Consider the following 13,132-nt stretch of genomic DNA (forward strand, 5'->3'; position numbering starts at 1 on the left):
TTTTCCCCATGAGTCAAAGCTGCTTTATTGGGGCCCTGCTGTGGCCTACTGAGTGCAGGAGCAGCTGTCATATAGTATGTGCAAATTCCATGTGAGAGTTAAATACACAAATTTGGTGTCTTTCAGTCTCAGCTACAGAGATTGTCACATAAGAAAGTGTTGTTATGTAAGAGCATGAGTGCAGGGAGTGTGTGCTATACAGGGATACAGTGTTGTTTCTTGTGCCCACAGATACACTGCATGGGACTCATGCGGACTGGGGGCGCATTCAGCTACTGCCACTGCCCGACCAGCCCAGGAGATGTAACTAAGACTGCCAGGCATGCAGGGCGTATGGATGGGGCAGTCATAAGCATGTGCTTAATGTAGAAAGCCACACAAAAAGGAATGAGCGGCATGGGCACAGAGGCATGGGGGGCACATGTGTAGAGGGGAATGGGGTGCATGTGCCCAGAGGGTTTGGTGTGCATGTGCAGAGAGGGATGGGGCGCATGTGCAAAGCACACTGATGAGATCATTAGGAAATTAAAAAAGCTTCTTAATTTGAAGATATGGGGGGATAGTATCAGGAGAGTATAATTAATGTGAATGCAGCCCAATGTGACAGGGGGAGGTCAGGGATTTGGGAGAAAGTTAATCGGGTACAGACAGCTGCCACCAGTCCAGGGATTATAGGCACAGAGCTGCGCTGCTCATACACAGCCGCTCCATGTCCAGTGTGCCCCGTATACTTTATTACATGTCCCTTAACTGCCCCAGCCACCTGTTGGTTACTGTATATTGCCCACATACAGGCCCTACTGCCCCTGCACCCTCCTCTGTCTCCCAATCTTTCATTTCCCCTTTCCATATTCCTGGAGAAACAGCAGTGACCCTGCCTGTTCCTCTGTTGTTCCTGCCCTGACCCTCTGCCCATTGCATTCACTCGCAGCCTAGTTACCCTGGGGCCACTCAGTGAGTAATGACGCTCATCTCTGTTCTTGGGATTTCTAGGCTGATTTATTCTAGACAATAAGAAGACACTCAGAGTAGGAGAGAGCCGGAGGCAGTCTGCATATTATTTCTGCTCAATTATTCCTGCCCCCACCACCCACCTCCAACTCTTTTAACATCTCTTCTTCACTCGCTGTCCTGCCCTTCACTTCCTCTACCCCCCCAGCCAAATACATACATTGCTACAAGAGGGGGCCCTAAATAACTTACCCCAGAACTTCTCATGGGGCACAGGTAATTCTGAGAAATGTTGAGCAGGAGATGCATTACCCTGTGACTTCTATTGTGCCCTTGCCTGTTTCCCATGACACCCCTGCCTATGTGGCAGTTGGCAGCAGCCCTGTGCCTCCCCCCACCTCCCACACTTAGCTGTGCTGGGAAGCAGGGCAGCCATCAGGGGGGACAGGAGGGAGAGTTGTAGGGGGCCCGAGGGTAAGGGGGGCCCGGCCACGCCACACTTACTTGATTAGCCGGGCCCCCCATCTTTCTGAGAGCTGCTGTCTTCGGGAATGCATGGACGTTTAAGGGGCCCTGGCCACCAATTTTCTCATAATGTGTGTGGGGGGGGGCCTTGGCCACCGATTTTGGCCACCAATTTTTTTTCCCTCATGTGGGGTCCTAGCCACCAATATTTTTTATTGGGGGGGGGCTCTGGACACAAATGTTTTTTATGGGGTGCCCTGACCACCAATATCTTTTTATTTTTTATTAACATGTGGAAACCATAGCCACCAATATTTTTTTTGTTTTCTTACTGTGGGGTGGGGAGGGCGGACCTGTAGGTGGGGCTTGCGGTGGGTGCAGCCCAGGGGGCCCAGGAATTTTTGTCGTATGGGGCCCTGGGATTTCTGATGGCGGTCCTCCTGGGAAGTAATGGAAGGGCAGAGGTTTTTCCCACGTTAAATCTGTGCAGCTTTTAAAGGATTTAGTGGCACTCAAACTGTAAGTGACCTCAGAACAAGGAGGGAGAGGGGGCTCCATAGCTTGGGGGCTGATTGGAATGAGGCAATAGAGAGCGCAGGGAAAGGAGGGCAGGACTGAGAGGCAGGAGGGAAGGACTGGGCGCTAATAGGAGAACATTCATACAAGATAGAGCTCAGTGGAGACAGCAGCACCTAAGCATGTGGGGAAGCAAGGGTTAACTGGAAGCCATGAGACAAAATGAGAGGCTGCTGGAGCACAAGGTATGGGGAGGGCTTAACCCCCAGAAACACACCTGTACCCATGTCTGTCTGTGCCCTGGCACTTGCCTACTGACACCTGTGTGTGGTCCACAAATATTTCACTGTGCTTAGGGTAGGGCTATCAGTGTGTGTGTGTCCCATACAGGTGCTACTGTACTTAGGGTAGGGCTATCAGTGTGTGTCCCATACAGGTGCTACTGTGCTTAGGGTAGGGCTATCAGTGTGTGTCCCATACAGGTGCTACTGTACTTAGGGTAGGGCTATCAGTGTGTGTGTGTCCCATACAGGTGCTACTGTGCTTAGGGTAGGGCTATCAGTGTGTGTGTGTCCCATACAGGTGCTACTGTACTTAGGGTAGGGCTATCAGTGTGTGTCCCATACAGGTGCTACTGTGCTTAGGGTAGGGTTATCAGTGTGTGTCCCATACAGGTGCTACTGTGCTCAGGGTAGGGCTATCAGTGTGTGTCCCATACAGGTGCTACTTTGCTTAGGGTAGGGTTATCAGTCACTAGCACAACACGCTTTCTGAATAGTCCTACTGAGTCTTCTCAGTACCCCGGCTTTCTGGGGTCCTTATGTGTGCCCCCGTTGTTTAGCTGGTGAGAGACTTGCCTGCTGCCCAGTGGCACAAAGCACACCTAGAGGGTTCCTGCAGCCTTGGATGCCATATTGATTGTTCCATTGTGTGGTAACATACAAGTTCCCAGTCCTCTCCTCTCCACTTGTCCCTCTCCTTTTATGGGATTGGTTCTTCTCCATTGCCCATAAGCCAAGCCTTATCCTATTGGCCTGAGCAGGACCGTAACTGCCTGTCCCATTTCTTTCCACAGACCCTCCTCAGCCCTCTAGTGGTGGATGCAGCCTGAATGCCAGAGACAACTAATTGCCCAGCCCTCTTAGGAGGGAATCACACATAACTATGGGAGCACCGCCATCTCCCAGAATCTGCTTCTGCAGGGAATTGTTGGGGTGGAGACGAGCACCGCCCAGCACTCTATAAAGATAGATGGGGACATTACCATGGGAGGCCTCTTCTCTGTACATGCCAAGGGCCCAGCAGGAGCACCGTGCGGCGAGGTGAAGAAGGAAGCTGGAGTGCACCGATTGGAGGCCATGTTAAATCCCTTATATCAAATCAATGGGGACCCTGAACTGCTCCCTAATCCGACCTTGGGGGCTCGCATTCTAGACACGTGCTCAAGGGACACTTATGCACTGGAGCAGTCACTCACCTTTGAGCAAGCTCTGATTCAGAAAGATACGTCTGACATTCGATGTTCCAACAGAGAACCCCCCATCCTCAGCCGACCTGAGAGGGTAGTAGGAGGTCATTGGAGCCTCAGCTAGCTCTGTGTCCATCATGGTGGCCAACGTGCTGTGTCTCTTTTCTGTAAGATTCCTTAGCTCTGTAGCTCTAGTGATGGTCTTCACTTGCCCCATGGAGGGTTATTTATGATAATAAGTGTGGGGCATATTTTTAGTGACCTTATCCCATCCAGCAACTTACTTCCACTAGTAATTACTCAGCCCCCAATGAGGAGTGCTTCTGCCTCAGGTTAATGCTATAATAACAGCAAATCTACTTCCCTTGCCCCCAGTACTTGGGATTGGGTTCCTCATTGCTACTGAGCTGCAACTTTTTTGGAAGGACGTAGGCAGGGAGAATACACTGTGCCTCTCATTTTTATTTTGCCCTCATTTGTATTGTAAAGCTGAATGGAAGGGAGCATATATAATAGCTGGGTTAGACTCCCTCTAGTGGAGCTTCTTGGGTATGGCAGATGTAGCAGGACTCCCCCCCCCCCCAGTGAAGATGTCGCAGAGCATCCAGAGTGAGTCTCTAAGCAGAATGTGTGTTTTTGTTGCAGTTAAGTTACGCCTCTACAGCCCCTGAGCTCAGTGACAATAACTGCTACGACTTCTTCTCCCGTGTGGTCCCGCCAGTCAAAGCCCTGGGCTGGAATTATGTCTCCACGCTGGCTTCTGAAGGAAACTATGGAGAGAGCGGGTTGGAAGCCTTTGTGCAAATTTCCCGTGAGGCAGGTATGTGCCACCTTCCTTCATTCACTCCTGGCCCAAATGGCCGACTCCAATGACAAACAATGCACAGGGCAAACACTTCCTGTTTAAGGGCCACAATACTTAGGACCATTCACTGGTTTTTGTATTGGCCAATTGAAATGTGCTCATTAGTATTTTTGCTCCTCATATAGTCACAAGCAAAGTTCCCTCTTAATTTCTTCTCAGCGGTGTGCAAAACAATTCTTTTGTGCTCACATTTTAAACTTTTGCGCACATAAAAACTGTGTGTGCATGATCCAGTTGGGCAGGAGGCTGAAGCCACTTACATTCCTTGGTGCAATAGAGGCACATGGAATACACTGGCTGCACGCTCCATTGCACGCACTAGGGGGTATCACAATAGCTGTGAATTAGGGGCACGTGTCTTTTTTCCTGTAGGGGGCGTGTATATCGCTCAGTCCATTAAGATCCCACGGGAGCCACGTCCCGGAGGGTTTGATTAAGTGATTCGGAGGCTCCTGGAGACGCCCAATGCCCAAGGCATCATTATCTTTGCTAACGCGGATGATATCAAGTGAGGGAACGCTGACACCTCATTCCCCCTCTTTGCCCCCTTCTCTTTATTTCTCCCACCTGCCCTGTAGTAATTCTCCCTTGCCAGCCTGCACCTCTCCTTTGTTGCACCACCGTCCCTCTCCAGCATTGCTCCCTGCTACCCTGCTCAGCATCACGGCCTCCTGAATGTGCAAACCTTTTTCTCTTGGTAGGCGTGTGCTTGAGGCCAACCAGCGAGCCAATCAGACAGGACATTTCTTGTGGGTGGGATCAGATAGTTGGGGTTCCAAGACCTCCCCAGTACTGAGCCTGGAGAAAGTTGCAGAGGGTGCTGTGACCATTCTACCTTAGAGGGCCTATTGATGGTAAGTGCTGCTCTAGCCAGCATTGCCTGTAACCCAAATGGGCCCCTGACTGCAATTCTTTCTCACCCTAGGATTTGATCAGTATTTCACCAGCAGGACATTAGAGAACAACAAGCACAACATCTGGTTTGCTGAATTCTGGGAGGATGATTTCAAATGTAGATTAACCCGATCAGTAGCCCGGCCAGAGGACACCAGGCGCAAGTGCACAGGTAACATACAGCCTGATTCTACTCATATATGAACAATGGCTGCCAGTTCAGTGGCCCTTGTATTCTTCAATGGTCCCTGCATTTTTAAGGGTCCCTTTATCACTCAGTGGCCACATTTACAGGTTAAAAATTAGAGATAACTGGCAACATTTTGACAAGACAAGAACTATCTGTTGGGTCTATTGCCCTTGGCTATCAGCCACTGTGGGCACAGTGAGGACACAATGCGAGGGCCACATCTCTGTACAATTCACAAAGAGTGTAACTATTTCATGGAGGCAAATAAAGTGTTAAATTGCCTCAGTACATTTTTAATTTCTGGGACAGAAAAAGCCAGTTGCAACTAGCATGTGCTATAGGGACTAACCTACTGCTAGGGAGCAGCAAGCATGGGGCTGTATTGTGTAGGCTAAAGCCCCACACAGAGTCACTCTCTTATATAAGAGCAATGGGATCTTCCAGCCAATAGGAGGCAGGCTGAGCAGGATTACACATCATCCAGTCTCGCAGAAGTCGCAGGCAAGAAAAGTGGCCCTGAAAGCAGCTGCCAGAAAGAAGGGGCAGTTTTTGGCTCGTGGTGCAACTCCTCCCACACATGAATGGATAGTGGTGTGTCACCCCCAGGAGAAGGGGAAAGTCATACCCCAACATCATTAATAAAGCAAAGTTATTGTGACAGTGGCTTTTCATCAGTCTTACTGACTGGCACTGGGTATAGCTCTGTGCAATCAGTGGGGCCCCTCTTGAATATTCTAAAAGAGATTATTTTAGGGTTGGGAGCCCCTGCACATGGAGCAATGCTTGATGCCATTGAAACGTCTGTCGAGTAGGGCCCTCAGTTACACCCCACTGCACAGGGCCCTACACAGTGCTACACTGACTGCCAGCCCCCCTCTTAGCAGGGGGAGAAAGGATCTCCAAGGACTCGGTATATGAGCAGGAGGGAAAGGTGCAGTTTGTCATCAATGCCGTCTATGCCATGGCTCATGCCCTGCACAACATGCATGTGGATTTGTGCCCTGGCCACACTAATGTCTGTGATAAGATGGACCCGATAGAAGGTCGCCAGCTCCTGCAGTATATTCACAAGGTCAACTTCAATGGTAAGATCACTTCCAGCACAACATCATAGGCCTTGCTTACACCCTTATATTGGATTGAAATAAGATCAACCGTTCCAAATGTGCCCCAGTGCATCTTTATATACAAATACCCATACCCACCTATATATACTCTCACATATACACACATACCTTATACAGGCCTATCTATACACACATATGGATGTTAGTGAAAACTACATTTAACATTTGTGCCAGATTTGACATCATTTTATTCTGGTCCTCTAAGCAGAAAAAAAATAAAACAGGTATGGGATCTGTTATCTGGCAACCGATTATTCAGAAAGCTCCGAATTATGGGAAGGCCATCTCCCATAGACTCCATTTTAATTAAATAATCCAAATTTTTTTTAATTTTTTTTTATTTTTTCTCTGTAATAATAAAATTTTACTTGATCCCAACTAAGATATAATTAATCCTTATTCAAGGTAAAACAAGCCTATTGGGTTTATTTCATTGTTTAAATAAATTTTTAGTAGACTTAAGGTATGGAGATGGTATCTATCTATCTACGGTATCTATCTATTAATGGTGACATCTACTGATGACTGGGTATATTGCACTTTATCTACATTTTCAGCATTGTGCACTAATGAATTGAACATCATTGCTTTTTAATGAAATGTAATTTTATTGGATGAGACTCACTGGCACCAAGTGACACTTAGTCTCTGCCCTCTCTCCAGCTCATTTATATCCTTCTTAAAGTGGGGGGGGGGTTCACCTTTAAGGTACAAATGCTCTGTAAGGCTACAAATGTATTGTTAGTGTTACTTTTTATTACTGATCCTTCTATCCAGGCCCTCTCCTATTCATTTCCAGTCAAATCAATGCATGTTGCTAAGGTAATCTGGACCCTAGTTACCATATTGCTTAAGATTCAAATTGAAGAGATGCTGAATAAAAAGCTAAATAACTCAAAAAACACAAATAATAAAAAATGAAAACCAATTGTGAATTGTCTTATAATATTACTCTCTATATCATACTAAATGTTATCTCAAAGGTGAACAACCCCTTTAAGCACTGGAGCTCAAAACTGCTCCCCCTCCAAAACCCTTCCTACCACTGATGTCAGACTAACAGGCCTATGGTTATTAGGCTGAGAACGGGATCTTTTCTTGAATAGGGGCACCACATTAGCTTTGTTTTGAGGGCTTTTTATTGACTCCTGATTATGTTCCTACCTACCTGAATGAACCTATGTGTGTTTGTCCTACAGTGAGAACAGCCCCATTGTTTTGTAAGTCACCCAGTAACCGAGAGCAAGTTCTCCTCATGTTACGCTCCAGATCCACTCAGATCCACTTTTTTATTTTCATTCCAGATGTGCAACATGAGGCCCCAAATAGCCCCACCCATACACCTAGCTGCCAAGATTCTCTGCCCACTCCTATGCCCTGTTAGCGGTTATAGCTCAGCACATTGCACTGCATATGTTTACCCCCTTGCTTGGTTAGTGCTTCTTAGGGACCAGTACCCAAAGAGAGGAGGGTCTCTGGGCTCAGCTTCTGCCAGCCCCCTTTACACCTGGTTACCCATGCACTATGCCTTTGTGTGCTGATTCCATATTCTGAACAAATCTGAAGCAATAGAATAACAAGGTAGTTCTTCAGCCACCATCCCACCTCTCTGTGACCAGGGTGCCTTTTCCTTGAAAATTCTCTGTGCCCATTTAGCTATAGGGTTGCCACCTTTTCTGGAAAAAAATATGGCCTTCCTATAAATTTATCTTTTTTCCCTATTAATAACATTGGGATCAACCATAATTTTTACCGGCCAGGTGGCAACCCTAGTTAGCTTGGTACTTGGAGGCTTGAGTGCAGTTGCTCTTCTGCAGCCTGCATTTCTAATGTGGGTGACTCATGAATATTAATTCCGTAGGCAGTGCTGGGACCCCAGTGATGTTCAATGAAAATGGAGATGCTCCGGGTCGATACGATATCTTCCAGTACCAGATGGCTAATGATACTGCCCCTTCCTATAGGATCATTGGACAGTGGACAGAATATCTGCGGCTCAGTGTGAGTGACTGGAATTCCAGTGCCCGGGAGAATACTTGTGATATTATTTTATGCCAAGTTAACCTTTAGCCTGTCTCTTTTAGATCGAGGAGATGCAATGGTCAGGCAGGCAGTCGGATATTCCCTCCTCTGTGTAGCCTCCCCTGCCAGCCTGGAGAGAGTAAGAAGATGGTAAAGGATGTGTCCTGCTGTTGGCACTGTGAGTTATGTGATGGTTACCAGTTCCCGATGGATGACTTTACCTGCCAGCTTTGCCCATTTGGCATGAGGTCCAGTCTGAACCGCACAGCCTGCGGGCCAATAGTTTAGCTGGAGTGGACCTCTGCCTGGGCAATACTGCCCCTCTTCCTGGCCATTGTGGGCATCCTCGGGACACTGTTTGTGGTGGGCACTCTGATGCGCTTTAATGACACACCAATTGTGCGAGCATCAGGACGGGAACTGAGCTACGTGCTTCTGACGGCATCTTTCTGATGTATGCTATAACCTTCCTGATGATGGCAGAGCCAGGGGTTGCTGTGTGCACCCTCCGCAGGTTGTTCCCGGGACTGGGAATGTGCATCTCTTATGCCGCTCTCCTCACTAAGACCAACCGCATCTACCGCATTTTCGAGCAGGGAAAGCGCTCAGTGACTCCTTCTCGTTTCATTAACCCCGCCTCCCAGTTGGTCATCACATTCAGCCTTATTGGGGTCCAGTTGTTGGGGACCTCCGTGTGGCTGGTAGTGCTCCCCCCCCCCACAGCTTCAATGACTATGAGGAGCAGCGCATGCCCAACCCTGAGAACGCCAGAGGGGTGCTGAAGTGCGGCATGTCCAACCTGTCCCTGGTCAGCTGCTTAATGTACTCCATCCTTCTCATGGTCACATGCACGGTGTATGCGGTCAAGGCCCGCGGGTTCCCAGAAAACGAGACTAAGCCAATTGGCTTCACCATGTACACGACATGTATTGTGTATATATAGAAATATTGTGTTCATCTTCCAGTTACATCATCATGTCATATGACATAACATGCTCCTCAAGGCATCACACCTGCTGTTATCCATGTATCTCATTACATCACAGCATCATCATCACTCCATGTCCTGGGCTGTACGCAGCACCATGCATTGTGGGATTGTGGGAGAACTGAGTGGGGAGCCAAGAGGCCACTCACTCAATGACTCAGCCTTCTATTGGTCCAGAACATTTCCATTGGTCCACTAACTAACCCCTAGGTAGGTGGGATGCAGAAGCAGGGGGGATGATGAGCCCATGTTGCCTCCTTCATTCAGATCTATATCCAGACCACAACCCTGACAGTGTGTCCGTCTTGCTGGGGATGCTCTACGTGCCCAAGGTCTACTTCATCATCTTCCACCCAGAGGAGAATGTTCAGCAGCGTAAGCGCAGCTTCAAAGCTGTGGACACCGAAGCCACCATGTCCACCCGTCTGTCCCAAAAGAACGGGGAGAGCAAAACCACGGGGAAGAGCCTGCCTGAGAGCAAGTGACCCAGATGAAGGTAAGTACCTTAGTTAGTATATTAAGCGAGTTATTTGAGCATGGCTCTGCCCATAAGTACAGGGAAAAGGCACATTGATTGGTTAGAGCTGACGTCTATAGTCTCCAGGCTGCCTAGCAAAAGCCAATAAAAAGCCAGGGAAAAGGCTCACATAACCAGATACAGAGGTGCTTATAGCTTCAGTGCTACTGGTTCTGGGGCACCACCACCCACCAAATGTGTGCTTTGGGTTCCGCACTGAGACCTTAGCCAGATACTCGTCATCTTTATCTGAGTTGCTACACATGTGCTATTGTGTGCCTTGCTCTACTTACCTTGTTACACACAGACCCCCTCACCCACATGGATCTGTTAATGAGTGCAATCTCTTGGGGCATCTAACAGAACAGTCAGGATACGGTGCACAAGAAATGTTTCCCTTTCAGTTTTATACATGAGGTGCCAGGAAACTAAGCCAGAGCAGCGGCCTCACGTGTAGTACTGGGGGGGGGGTTCCTTGTGCCTTAGTGCCCTGATTAGGGGCAATGAATGAAAAGTAACAGTACAGTGTATGTCGGGCTAGTCACTTACACAAGGATAGGGCAGGGCACCTTGGGTGAGGGGTATAGAGGATTCTTCATTATTTAAATGTTCCCTTTGTGCCACACAGGTCTATGGGCAGTGCCATTTTCCCCTGATGAGGGTATTAAAGGGATAAACTACCCCGGAACCCAGACAGCAGCTCCATCTGGGATTCAGCTTGGCCAATGGAACAACCACACAGATGCCCCCACCCCTGCTGCTACTATTAACCCTACTGCAACTTTTACCCCCAGCCCCTGCTGCTACTATTAACCCTACTGCAACTTTTACCCCCAGCCCCTGCTGCTACTATTAACCCTACTGCAACTTTTACCCCCAGCTCCTGCTGCTACTATTAACCCTACTGCAACTTTTACCCCCAGCTCCTGCTGCTACTATTACCCCTACTGCAACTTTTACCCCCAGCCCCTGCTGCTACTATTAACCCTACTGCAACTTTTACCCACAGCTCCTGCTGCTACTATTACCCCTACTGCAACTTTTACCCCCAGCCCCTGCTGTTACTATTACCCCTACTGCAACTTTTACCCCCTGCCCCTGCTGCTACTTTTACCCCTACTGCCACTTTAACCCCAGCTCCTGCTGCTACTATTACCCCTACTGCAACTTTTACCCCCAGCCCCTGCTGTTACTATTACCCCTACTGCAACTTTTACCCCCAGCCCCTGCTGCTACTATTACCCCTACTGCCACTTTAACCCCCAGCCCCTGCTGCTACTATTACCCCTACTGCCACTTTAACCCCCAGCCCCTGCTGCTACTATTACCCCTACTGCCACTTTAACCCCAGCTCCTGCTGTTACTATTACCCCTACTGCCACTTTAACCCCAGCTCCTGCTGCTACTATTACCCCTACTGCCACTTTAACCCCCAGCCCCTGCTGCTACTATTAACCCTACTGCAACTTTTACCCCCAGCCCCTGCTGTTACTATTACCCCTACTGCAACTTTTACCCCCAGCCCCTGCTGCTACTATTACCCCTACTGCCACTTTAACCCCCAGCCCCTGCTGCTACTATTACCCCTACTGCCACTTTAACCCCAGCTCTTGCTGTTACTATTACCCCTACTGCCACTTTAACCCCAGCTCCTGCTGCTACTATTACCCCTACTGCCACTTTAACCCCCAGCTCCTGCTGCTACTATTACCCCTACTGCAACTTTTACCCCCAGCTCCTGCTGCTACTATTACCCCTACTGCCACTTTTACCCCCAGCCCCTGCTGCTACTATTACCCCTACTGCAACTTTTGCCCCCAGCCCCTGCTGCTACTATTAACTCTACTGCAATTTTTAACCACAGCCGCTGCTGCTACTATTACCCCTACTGTAACTTTTACCCCCAGCCCCTGCTGCTACTATTACCCCTACTGCAACTTTTACCCCCAGCCCCTGCTGCTACTATTACCCCTACTACAACTTTTACCCCCAGCTCCTGCTGCTACTATTACCCCTACTGCCACTTTTACCCCAGCCCCTGCTGCTACTATTACCCCTACTGCCACTTTAACCCCAGCTCCTGCTGCTACTATTACCCCTACTGCAACTTTTACCCCCAGCCCCTGCTGTTACTATTACCCCTACTGCAACTTTTACCCCCAGCCCCTGCTGCTACTATTACCCCTACTGCCACTTTAACCCCAGCTCCTTCTGCTACTATTACCCCTACTGCCACTTTAACCCCCAGCCCCTGCTGCTACTATTAACCCTACTGCAACTTTTACCCCCAGCCCCTGCTGCTACTATTAACCCTACTGCAACTTTTACCCCCAGCTCCTGCTGCTACTATTAACCCTACTGCAACTTTTACCCCCAGCCCCTGCTGTTACTATTACCCCTACTGCAACTTTTACCCCCAGCCCCTGCTGCTACTATTACCCCTACTGCCACTTTAACCCCAGCTCCTGCTGCTACTATTACCCCTACTGCAACTTTTACCCCCAGCCCCTGCTGTTACTATTACCCCTACTGCAACTTTTACCCCCAGCCCCTGCTGCTACTATTACCCCTACTGCCACTTTAACCCCCAGCCCCTGCTGCTACTATTACCCCTACTGCCACTTTAACCCCAGCTCCTGCTGTTACTATTACCCCTACTGCCACTTTAACCCCAGCTCCTGCTGCTACTATTACCCCTACTGCCACTTTAACCCCCAGCTCCTGCTGCTACTATTACCCCTACTGCAACTTTAACCCCCAGCCCCTGCTGCTACTATTACCCCTACTGCCACTTTAACCCCCAGCCCCTGCTGCTACTATTACCCCTACTGCCACTTTAACCCCCAGCCCCTGCTGCTACTATTACCCCTACTGCCACTTTAACCCCAGCTCCTGCTGTTACTATTACCCCTACTGCCACTTTAACCCCAGCTCCTGCTGCTACTATTACCCCTACTGCCACTTTAACCCCCAGCCCCTGCTGCTACTATTGCCCCTACTGCCACTTTAACCCCCAGCCCCTGCTGCTACTATTACCCCTACTGCCACTTTAACCCCAGCTCCTGCTGTTACTATTACCCCTACTGCCACTTTAACCCCAGCTCCTGCTGCTACTATTACCCCTACTGC

General features: G+C 49.0%; 1 pseudogene; it reads left to right on the plus strand.

The window, feature by feature from the left end:
- Window positions 1–2,144: 2,144 nt before the first annotated feature.
- LOC108698839 lies at window positions 2,145–10,975 on the plus strand (annotated as a pseudogene).
- The last annotated feature ends 2,157 nt before the right edge of the window (window positions 10,976–13,132 follow it).

The sequence above is a fragment of the Xenopus laevis genome, chromosome 8L (genome assembly GCF_017654675.1).
Source record: "Xenopus laevis strain J_2021 chromosome 8L, Xenopus_laevis_v10.1, whole genome shotgun sequence".
In the NCBI taxonomy this organism is placed as follows: Eukaryota; Metazoa; Chordata; class Amphibia; order Anura; family Pipidae; genus Xenopus; species Xenopus laevis.